The 12,415-nt window shown below is 41.2% G+C and overlaps 1 protein-coding gene and 1 long non-coding RNA gene across 2 annotated transcripts in view; one reads left to right on the top strand and one right to left on the bottom strand.

Annotated features, from left to right (window-relative positions):
- Positions 1–3,403: 3,403 nt before the first annotated feature.
- LOC115191525 (uncharacterized) lies at positions 3,404–4,218 on the bottom strand. The gene is made up of 2 exons (XR_003877722.1): positions 3,959–4,218; positions 3,404–3,798 (listed from the first exon to the last, which is right to left on the bottom strand). It is a non-coding gene; the product is annotated as an uncharacterized LOC115191525 (long non-coding RNA).
- A 956-nt stretch (positions 4,219–5,174) lies between these two features.
- Positions 5,175–12,415, top strand: part of LOC115192187 (serine/threonine-protein kinase Nek7) — a 127,885-nt gene continuing 120,644 nt past the window's right edge. Inside the window, exon 1 of the mRNA XM_029750405.1 lies at positions 5,175–5,684. The gene's annotated coding sequence lies outside the window, so the exon portion shown is untranslated. The remainder of the gene's footprint in view (positions 5,685–12,415) is intronic.

Consider the following 12,415-nt stretch of genomic DNA (forward strand, 5'->3'; position numbering starts at 1 on the left):
CGCACCCTTGTGGGACCCAGTGTTGAGGATCAGCAAAGTGGAGATGTTGTTTTCTACCTTCACCACCTGGGGGTGGCCCGTCAGGAAGTCCAAGACCCAATTGCACAGGGCGGGTTGAGTCCCAGGGCCTCTAGCTTAATTATGAGCATGGAGGGTACTATGTTGTTGAATGCTGAGCTATAGTCAATGAACAGCAATCTTACATACAGTTGAAGTCAGAAGTTTACATACACCTTAGCCAAATACATTTAAACTCAGTTTTTCACAATTCCTGACATGTAATCTGAGTTCCCTGTCTTAGGTCAGTTAGGATCACCACTTTATTTTAAGAATATGAAATGTCAGAATAATAGTAGAGAGAATTATTTATTTCAGCTTTTATTTGGGATGGTGTTCTACGGCTTGAAGCCTCCCCCTTTTTCCTCCAAACATAACGATGGTCATTATGACCAAACAGTTCTATTTTTGTTTCATCAGACCAGAGGACATTTCTCATAAAAGTACAATCTTTGTCCCCATGTGCAGTTGCAAACCGTAGTCTGGCTTTTTTATGGGTTTTTGGAGCAGTGGCTTCTTCCTTGCTGAGCGGCCTTTCAGGTTATGTCGATTTCGGACTTGTTTTACTGTGGATATAGATATTTTTGGACCTGTTTCCTCCAGCATCTTCACAAGGTCATTTGCTGTTGTTCTGTGATTGATTTGCACTTTTCGCACCAAAGTATGTTCATCTCCAGGAAACGGAACGTGACTCCTTCCTGAGCGGTATGACTGCTGCGTGGTCCTATTTACATTTTTTTTACCTTTATTTAACTAGGCAAGTCAGTTAAGAACAAATTCTTATTTTCAATAACGGCCTAGGAACAGTGGGTTAACTGCCTTGTTCAGGGGTAGAATGACAGATTTTTACCTTGTCAGCTCAGGTATTTGATCTTGCAACCTTCCGGTTACTAGTCCAACGCTCTAACCACTAGGATACCTGCCGCCTCATGGGGTTTATACTTGTGTACTATTGTTTGTACAGATGAACGTGGTACCTTCAGGCATTTGGAAATTGCTCCCAAGGATGAACCAGACTTGTGGAGGTCTACAATTGTTTTTTCTGAGGTATTGGTTGATTTCTTTTGATTTTCCCATGATGTCAAGCAAAGATGCACTGAGTTTGAAGGTAGGCCTTGAAATACATCCACAGGTACACCTCCAATTGACTCAAATGATGTCAATTAGCCTAACAGATTCTTCTAAAGCCATGACATAAGTTTCTGGAATTTTCCAAGCTGTTTAACTGCACAGTCAACTTAGTGTAAGTAAACTTCTGACCCACTGGAATTGTGATACAGTGAATTATAAAAATAATCTGTCTGTAAGCAATTGTTGGAAAAATTACTTGTGTCATGCGCAAAGTAGATGTCCTAACTGACTTGCCAAAACTATAGTTTGTTAACAAGAAATTTGTGGAGTGGTTGAAAAACAAGTTTTAATGACTCAAACCTAAGTGTATGTAAACTTCTGACTTCAACTGTAGGTATTCCTCTTGTCCAGATGGGATAGGGCAGTGTGCAGTGCAATGGCGATTGCATCGTCTGTGGACCTATTGGGGTGGTACGCAAATTGAAGTAGGTCTAGGGTGACAGGTAAGGTGGAGGTGATATGATCCTTGACTAGCCTCTCAAAGCACTTCATGATAACAGAATTGAGTGCTATGGGGCGATTGTAATTTAGTTCAGTTACCTTTGCTTTCTTTGGTGCAGGAACAATGGTGGCCATCTTGAAGCATATGGCGACAGCAGACTGGGATAGGGAGAGATTTGAATATGTCCGTAAACACACCAGCTAGCTGGTCTGCGCATGCTCTGAGGACGAGGCTAGGAATGCTGTCTGGGCCGGCAGCCTTGCACGAGTTAACACGTTTAAATGTCTTATTCACATCGGCCACAGCGAAGGAGAGCCCAAAGACCTTGGTAGCGGGCCGCGTCGGTGGCACTGTATTATCCTCAAAGTGGGCAAAGAAGGTGTTTAGTGTGTCTGGAAGCAAGACGTCGATGACGTGGCTGGTTTTCTTTTTGTAGTCTGTGATCGTCTATAGACCCTGCCACATACGTCTCGTGTCTGAGCCGTTGAATTGCGACTCCACTTTGTCGGTATACTGACATTTTGCTTTTTTGATTGCCTTGCGGAATGATTAACTACACTGTTTGTATTCGGCTATAACCCCAGTCACCTTTCCATGGTTAAATGCGATTGTTCGCGCTTTCAGTTTTGCGCGAATGCCGCCATCTATCCACAGTTTCTGGTTAGGGTAGATTTTAATAGTGGGTACAACATCTCCTATGCACTTCCTTATAAACTCACTCACCGAATCAGCGTATATGTCAATATTATTCTCTGAGGCTACCCGGAACAAAAGTAGCTCTGGAGGGCCCACTGAAAATGTGTTATATTTCCTCTGCATCAAAATTAACACATTTTGGGGAATTTGATGCTCTTTGACTATCTAGCTGTCATTTTTGTGACTATTAGCGAGCTGGACACAGTCAAGACACTGTATGAATGTAGGTCCATTATACTTTCTACAGTTTCAATTTGGTTATAGTCATTTTAAAATATATTGAGTTCATTTTACTCACCCCAAAAATCCATAAGGTGTTGATTATGACGTGTTCACAGTGGGGCTCTATAGAACAGGGTTCTATAGAACAGGTATGTTTGGGGCTCTATAGAACAGGGGTGTCAAAGTTGACACGTCATAATACCCATAAAGCCTAGTGGTCAAACAAGTAAATGGTTCCAATAGTTTTTTCACATTTCGTTTTTCCCATAGGGGATTTCTAAACCACTTAGAACAAGGTCTGTGTTTCATGTAGGCTTTCCCTGGTGTGACATTTTGATAACCAAGTAAATCTCTCAGACAAGGTGGCTTATATCAATATATCCAGCTCTATTTACTCAGATTTGAAAATGCTAATTAATATCAAAGTAGACATCATGCAAGACTACAACATCCCTGCAAGCTCCTGCACCCCATCTCTAGCTGACACTTTGCTGTCAGCTAGCTAGCTACTAGATACCTTAATCGCAACGCAAGATATGAACATTTTCAATTAATGTTCCATATTGTATTTAACTAATATTTGTTGTTTATTTATGCATTTGGTCTTGTCTATATGAGGTGAAATCTATTTCAATTCATGATGTCAGAATACACTGCTGTATTAATGCAATTAAGAACAAAATTGTTTACATGTTCTGTTGCAGGTTCAGCCAGATTAACTAATTACAGAATGTATCCATAATCTTGAATGAATAAGCATATTTCTTTGACAAGAATGCACATAGTCACTCATTCACATCAAACACATGAACTCCAACAATTGCGTTGTTTTAAAGAAATCAACAGTAAACAATGAATAGATATGCCTTTTATACATAACATAAACATTTGACTAGAAGTAAATATTAAATGATTTATTAATTATTGCCACAAACCTGGTGACATCGAAGAGCAACATATTAACTATTATTACTACATGAGAGCACACAGATTCTTCTGCTTTTCCATAAAAGGAATTAGACCAGCACAAATAACATGTAAAACAGCATATTGTGATTTCAGGTGGGCTAGAGAGGTAGTTGGCCATAGAATAAACATAAAATGGTGTGATGGTATGCTTCTGCAACCCTTTTAGGTCGTGGTCACAAATATCAGGCCCTCCCATGTCCAGTCATACTCTGGTTCTTAGCGTGTGTCCCTCAACATCATTCCGTCTCAGCTGCAGCATTCAAATCATGGTCACTGTGTGTCTGTGAATTACAACATTTAGGACGATGAGTGATCACAGCATTTCCACAAATTTGAGCCATACACAACATCACTTAAGCATTGAGGACAAAAATGTGTTGACAACATTATGGTTTCCACTAATGTCTACTACTGTATGTGTGAATGGTGACAGAATATTACCCCAGCTGTAGGTCCATTTGAGTGTGTGTGGTCACTTAGGCCTGCACATCAACCAGTTCTGGGAACATTCAATATTTGGGCTGCTTGCACTCAAAGTGCTGCTTAAATATCTTCAGGTTTGCGTCTATAAAAGGTCAAGTACAAAATGGAGGACCTTAATCTGTGGCTTAGATTGAATTCAAAGTTGACACAAATGATAAACTAAGCAATAACATGCAACAAACTACAACACATATGAAAGACTGTACCACACAGGCCAAGTTTCCCAAAAGCATCTTAAGGCTAAGTTCATTGTTGGAACCTTCGTATGAGTGTAACCGATGTGAAATGGCTAGTTAGTTAGCAGTGGTGCGCGCTAGTAGCATTTCAATCGGTGACGTCACTCGCTCTGAGACTTGAAGTAGGGTTTCCCCTTGCGTCGCAAGGGCCGTGGCTTTTGTGGCGCGATGGGTAACGATGCTTCGTGGGTGTCAGTTGTTGATGTGTGCAAGGGTCCCTGGTTCGAGCCCGGGTTGGGGCGAAGAGAGGGACGGAACCTACACTGTTGCATGAGCATTGTTAAATCTCCGAGCTGTTTCCCAAAACCATCATTACTAAAGTGGCACTTGAAAACCATAGCAGGTATGACTAAATAAGGTTACATAACCTTGCCTACTTGCTATAACAATGATCTGCTGTCCAGAGGGTAACAGAAAACAGATCAATGTCTTCCTGCAGTAAAGTTTGTACACTGTTGACTCAAGAGAAGATGCTAATCAGCCCATCTCTTAAACCTTTCAAAAAGCCAGACCAAAATAATACAGCTAGCTAGGGTAGCTACAAGTCAAATAATACTTGAAGTACCCACCCCTTACCCACAGACACAAACAAACATCAAAAACACCTAGCTTCACCAGCTACATTAGCTAGATAGTTAACTAGCAAGCTTGACTGTTGGTTTATAAAAGCCAAGGAAAGCACATTTGTATAACTAATTTCTCATGCATTTACATAGCTAGACATATAGACGGTGGGTATAATTTGTGGAAGGTTCCAACAGAAATCTGTTCCAAAACTTTGTAAATAACAAGATTGCCAACAAACAACGTATTCAAGTTGTATAGCTGCAGAATAAGATAGTGTAGGGAGTGGGCTATTCAATTATGTAAATACAGGCACATTTATTGATAAACATCAAAACGTCACGCCAGGGTAAGCCTACTCGAGACACACATATTATTTGAAGACGTTCTAAAATCCGCTATGGTAAAAATGAATGGGGAAAAAACGATTGGAACCATTTCCGTGTTTGACCGCTAGGTTTTATGGGTATTGTGATTTATATTGACGTACTCTATAGGCTACTACTTCTGATACCTGTACATCTGCCCTTAAAGATCACAGAAAAGAAAAATATATATACTTTCGTTTCACGCCCGTGGTATTTGACAGTTTCCCTCAATTCTTTGACGTTTACCCCGCCCCATCAACCCTGGGTTGTTTACAATACTGCCACAGGCCAGGAATGGTGTGAGGGGCTGACGGACTCTTTTGGAACATACCTCGTCAACTAGCTACTTTTACGATAGAGGTCGTCTCTGAAAAGTATTAGCGCACAGGGAAAGGTGCCACGCAAGAGCGGCCCGGCAACTCGACAGCAGCACGACCTTGGATTGGAAAAGTAAGCACCAAAGAAAAAAACGCCATCGCCACACGAAAATAACAGTAGCGAGGCTCCCACTTCCTGGTAAGAATGCAGAAGTTTACTAGCTAACGTTAGCTAGGTTCCAGTGTCCATACCATTGTCACATTTGAAAGTTAACAAATTGATCTAATTTCGGGGTAATTTGCTAGCTAGCTTCGAGTGTCCATACCATTGTCACATGTGAAACTTGTTAACAAACTAAGCGAATTTACGGGATAATTTGTTCATATTCCACAGGAAGTTTAAGCAAACAAGATGAAAGCAATGCGACTTCACTTTTCATAGTACTTTAACTAACTCGCTGGCAATCCAGCTGTTTTAAAGTTTATTTGCAAGTTAAAATAACGGTATGTACTGTCAACAGTTAGCTAGCTAGGTTGTCAGGTGTTGTATAATGATAGCTAATGTGCTACCTAGCTAATATAACGTTTGTCGTCAGTTTAGTGAATGCCAATATTTTTGCTTTTCAAAACTTTTGCCAGCCTGCCCTGAGTTTCAGTTCTCGTGTCTTGTCTGATGTCACAATGGAAATATGGAGTTATTTCAGAACAGTTATAATTCACAGATGGGTTGGCTGACAACGCCACGAAAATGATGTGGCCGGAAGGTGTGCGTTGTTATGATTCTGAACATTGTCATGTCTAGATGGGATCCAGCATTTGTCAAATTTACCCCAAAAGTTTTTTGCATTTTAGCTAAGCCTAACCCTTTTCCTAACTTTAACATAATTCCCCTAATCTGCCATGTTTATTCTCTTTATCTGCTGCGTACGTTCTCCTAAACCTGCTACGAAAAGTTAATTATTACAAAAGCTTCTAGCCATGACCTCTTAATGGTCAGATAATTTGCAATAATGATAAGAAGCTGCCTTGTGGGGAATCGTAGGCCAGGAACTGCCAGATGCATCAAAATAACCTGGAAGTAAGCCGCACTGGGAGCCACATTTTAAATGTATACATGGATCAGGCTGGAAGAAAAATCTAATTAAAACACAATTTAAATGTTTTCTCGGAAGGGCTGTGGTCACCATTCATGTAATACATTTAAATGTATACATCAGATAGTATTGGGGAGTTATTTCATAGTTTTTTCCTATTTTCCTATTTCAATCCGATGCTTGGGTGTGATTTGTATGGACAGAGCAGACTATCTGATATGCTCTTAAATATTGTGATATGCAACCTGGAATAAAAATTTAAGAGGACCAGTGTTATATGGCGAGGAAAAAAAATCTCACATCTGTGCAGTTTGCAAGCGATGTTGTTTGGCTACATTGTATTGTTGTTTCGTCTCCAGAGTGTACTGGTTGTATTGTATCATTTTGCTTGACTGAGAACCACGGGTTTAGGTCTGTCCCCAACCCCCAAAAATGTTGGTCGACCGAAAGTGTTCTTTCAACTAGGAATCGGACGATATTAGCTAAAAATTCCAACATCGGTATTGGCCCGATGTCTAGTTTAACGCCAATGTGCAAAACCGATGTCAAAGCTGACGTGCATACCTATATAACGTAGATGGATGATGTAATGACGCCACAACAAATATAGCGCTACAGGTGCAACACAGCATTCCTAACCTAGCCCACAATGTCTGCTGTGTGGATCAAGCAGTCATTTGAAAGAGTAAGACAATTTCGGTGAGACAACTCAAGACAATGGAATTCATTGCCCTTGACCATCAACCGTTTTCTGTCGTGGAAACTTGCCAAGAAGGAGGGTAGGGGGAGGATTCTATCATCAAATGTATTTCTTAGTTAGGTTGGCTGTATCACAACCGGCTGTGATTGGTTGCAATTTCAGTTTAATCCACCAGGAAAGAAAAAACAAATAATACGACGAAAAGTATTATTATTATGTATCACATCCGACCGTGATTGGGAGTCCAATTGTGCCCAATTGGCCCAGCGTTCTCGCCCTCTAAAAACAGAAATAAATGTTTTGGCCTTTACAAATATTATTTTGGCCTTTTATTCAGATTACAATTGCTCACTTTTGTTTTTTTGAAAAATAAATAACCTCCAAAATATCGTTATATATTATGAAGTTGATGGCACAGTCATACAGCCCGGCACCTACATAAAGCTGAGTGACTGACTCATTCATGGCTTTGGATCAAAATAAATAAGTACCAACTTTCTTTCTGATAATCAAAATATTTCTTTATGAAGACTATCCTGACCTGGACACCATGTACAGTATTATAATAGCATTCCTGATTGGCGCAGTGGTCTAAGACGCTGCGCTGCAGTGCAAAAGGCGTTGCTACAGATGCAGGTTCCCGGTGCCGGCCGCCACTGGGAGACCAATATGTAATTATTGGCGGTCATGTCATTTAAACAAATATTTTTTGATATACTGTAGGCCTACCATGGGCGACATGAGTCTCACTTGTGTTGAGTAATGTGCTGTTAAAAGTGGTGTAGGTCTTATTTAAAAAGCATATCTAAGTTAGAAGCAATAGGATTTGAAGCAATAGCCTACAACTATTTTAGCACAGTTTCACGCTGTTCTGAGACAAGCATGGGGACTGGTCTTGATAAATCAATGAGATTTTTATTTTCGCAATCTCCGTTTGGGTATTGGTAAGACTAGAATTAGAAAATTAGGGTGTAGAAATGTTATGCTCTTAGTGTAACCTTTTTTAACTAGGCAAGTCAGTTAAGAACAAATTGTTACTTACAAGGACCGCCTACTCCTTCCTTCCCGTCGGGGAATTGAACCCCGGTCTCCCGCGTTCCCGCATAACACGGGGATTCTTTAGCTAAATAGCCCAGTACTGTAGCCTACTCCGACCGTCACATTGTACAGCGCCATATTTTCCGTCCCATCCTAACGGAAACCCAGAAGGTTTTTCTTGGAATTGAAACACCTTAACTTCTTTGGGCTCAAATCCCGTTAACCTGATCGATTTGACAACATCCGGTGAAATGGCAGAGCGCCAAATTCAAAAAGAATTATTCACAATATTTACCTTTCATACATTCACAAGTGCAACACACCAAATTAAAGCTTAACTTCTCGTTAATCTAGCCACCGTGTCAGATTTCAAAAAGGCTTTACGCCGAAAGCAAACCATGCGATTATCTTAGGACAGCACCCAGCATACCAACACATGAAAATCAGATTTCAACCCGCCAGGCGCAACACAAAAGTCAGAAATAACGATTTAATTCATGCCTTACCTTTGAAGAACTTCTTCTGTTGGCACTCCAATATGTCCCATATTCTCTCAAAAGCAAGTTTACTGGATAGCTCGCAATCTACCTGTTGGAGACCCCTGGTCTAGACCCATATGGTAGAAGTTGAACTAGGTAGCTAGGCCTTTTGTCCCACTCCCAAAACACTATATTGTGTCGTACTGGATTGAGAACAATGAGCACAGCTTACACAGCTATTGTTTTAACAGCCCAATGTCTCTCAGCTCTATTCCATCAGTAGGCCAGAATAGAATGCAACCAATGATTATCCAGGAGTGGCTGAGTGGTATCACATATTTCTATTGACCTTTATTATTACTCTCCCTTCTGTTTCTACATCCCCTCTCCGTCAAAGACAACAAACAGAGAAAGCATCACTCTCACTCAGCCAGGTGATGGAGATCAGACCACGGTCTGATTCTCTGAATTATACTATCAAGGATCTAGTCAAAAACCCAATGGCAGCCAAAAGCTGCCTGCATCAGACAGGGCTGAGCGTCAACAGGTTGTAAAATTTAGGCAGGGCCGCCTGCCAGTAACCTTATTTTTGATTGCTGATGAGACGTTCATTTTTTTTTGACAGCTGTTGGTGAAATGTCATGAATTGTTGCATTGTAAACCAGGTTATGCCTTTTGTTGTTGCATAGGCTATAAATCTGTCTCGCATAGGCTTATCTCGTTTTGTCTCATGTTTGATATCGTAAAAGTTTCCGTCATTAAAGTTATGTTCTTAGATTAGGCCTATATGCCAGGGCCCTATAAAATCTGTTTTATTTTTTGCCTGATTCTGTTTAGTTTTTCCTTAAATTCTGCTTTCTCCAGGGGCCTTTTCCAGTTTTCACAATCAATCACTCTTTTATTTTTATTTTTTATTTTTTTTAAATAGAACATTCACAATGCTTAAATCACATCAGGAGACTATTTTTGACATCAGGGGAAAATATGGGATATTTTGGGTGTAATTACACTTTTAGTGATGGCAGAGTTTGCAAAACAAATGCCCATGGAATTAATCAAAATAATCATGATATCATTTTGCCAGGTAAACATAGAGCCTCGTGAAATTATGCAATAGGGCATTTCCACAGAAACCGAATTATGCTTTGACTCAGTTTTTTCCACTTTAAAATGTATGCCAAACAAAAACCATTGATTTTAAAGTTTAACAAACCATACAACTCTATGCACAAGGACTACTTTAAAAAATTTCCACAGGAAAAAAAGAGGGGAAAAAAACGAATTTAGTGGAAGAACTGTGCAGGTGCAAACTTTGGTAACAAAATTACGGTAAAATCTCCCTCAGATTTTTATGCGACCACGTTTTCCTAAAACTCTGTTAAATATCTGCTCCGGATTAAGATTCAAAGATGTCTGCAGAAAGAATGGGCTGTCAGCTATGACCACCTAACCACTAGGCTACCTTTTGGGGTGGCAGGTAGCCTAGTGGTTAGAGTGTTGGACTAGTAATGGAAAGGTTGCAAGATCGAATACCTGAGCTGACAAGGTAAAAATCTGTCATTCTGCCCCTGAACAAGGCAGTTAACCCACTGTTCCTAGGCCGTCATTGAAAATAAGAATTTGTTCTTAAACTGACTTGCCTAGTTAAATAAAGGTTTAAATTAAAATAAATTAAAATACAGCCGAATAGTGTAGAGTTCAGTGGAGTACAGTAAAGTAGAGAATACTTCAGTAGAGTACAGTACAATATACTTGTTGTACTATTGTATTGAACTGTTCTCTACTTAAGTGATAATGCCGGTGTCTGGAAGATATATTGGCACGGGTGTTGTTAGTCCCGAGACGAAGTCGAGGGCCGGCAAACAGGGGCCAATATATACTCCAAACACTGGCTTCAAGGGCATTATCACTTTTATACAACAGGTTACCAACATATTCAAATAAAGATTGACATATTTTCTTTAAAAACCTTATTTTGATTAATTTTTCATACTATTTCATCCTTCCAGAAGATATAGTCTCGAAACAAATCTAGGGTTGCTACCCAAGCCGGCTGGTCGTTCATTATATCGGTTTGATTGCCAGAAACGTGACCCATTCGTTCAGTCTTTTTGTTCTGTATCTCTGGACGCAACTCAGTCGTTCGTTCTAAATGTTCTATTGCCATACTAGCTGGCAACGTTCTTATCCCTTGCCTGCTAGCTAGCCAACTACGGCTAACTGGCAGTCACGTCAGATTAACAACAAAGTATTTTCATTTGTTTAAACTGATTTCTAGTGACATTTATTTGGATAAATCCATAACAATGAGCTAATGATGCACGATTTCACTTGTCATGGAGAATGTGCTCTCTCGTTAGGACACAGTCGTTCAGAGGAGCTATCCAACAACACAGCTAACACAATAACTTCAAACTGAAGCTGGAAAGACTGCAAACTAGCGGCACTTCATTTAGTTTTACCTGTTTTCTATTGATATTTCTTTGTATATACACTGCTCAAAAAAATAAAGGGAACACTTAAACAACACAATGTAACTCCAAGTCAATCACACTTCTGTGAAATCAAACTGTCCACTTAGGAAGCAACACTGATTGACAATACATTTCACATGCTGTTGTGCAAATGGAATAGACAACAGGTGGAAATTATAGGCAATTAGCAAGACACCCCCAATAAAGGAGTGGTTCTGCAGGTGGTGACCACAGACCACTTCTCAGTTCCTATGCTTCCTGGCTGATGTTTTGGTCACTTTTGAATGCTGGCGGTGCTTTCACTCTAGTGGTAGCATGAGACGGAGTCTACAACCCACACAAGTGGCTCAGGTAGTGCAGCTCATCCAGGATGGCACATCAATGCGAGCTGTGGCAAGAAGGTTTGCTGTGTCTGTCAGCGTAGTGTCCAGAGCATGGAGGCGCTACCAGTAGACAGGCCAGTACATCAGGAAACGTGGAGGAGGCCGTAGGAGGGCAACAACCCAGCAGCAGGAGCGCTACCTCCGCCTTTATGCAAGGAGGAGCAGGAGGAGCACTGCCAGAACCCTGCAAAATGACCTCCAGCAGGCCACAAATGTGCATGTGTTTGCTCAAACGGTCAGAAACAGACTCCATGAGGGTGGTATGAGGGCCCGACGTCCACAGGTGGGGGTTGTGCTTCCAGCCCAACACCGTGCAGGACGTTTGGCATTTGCCAGAGAACACCAAGATTGGCAAATTCGCCACTGGCACCCTGTGCTCTTCACAAATGAAAACAGGTTCACACTGAGCACATGTGACAGACGTGACAGAGTCTGGAGACGCCATGGAGAACGTTCTGCTGCCTGCAACATCCTCCAGCATGGCCGGTTTGGTGGTGGGTCAGTCATAGTGTGGGGTGGCATTTCTTTGGGGGGCCGCACAGCCCTCCATGTGCTCGCCAGAGGTAGCCTGACTGCCATTAGGTACCGAGATGAGATCCTCAGACCCCTTGTGAGACCATATGCTGGTGCGGTTGGCCCTGGGTTCCTCCTAATGCAAGACAATGCTAGACCTCATGTGGCTGGAGTGTGTCAGCAGTTCCTGCAAGAGGAAGGCATTGATGCTATGGACTGGCTCGCCCGTTCCCCAGACCTGAATCCAAT

The sequence above is a fragment of the Salmo trutta genome, chromosome 4 (genome assembly GCF_901001165.1).
Source record: "Salmo trutta chromosome 4, fSalTru1.1, whole genome shotgun sequence".
Taxonomy (NCBI): Eukaryota; Metazoa; Chordata; class Actinopteri; order Salmoniformes; family Salmonidae; genus Salmo; species Salmo trutta.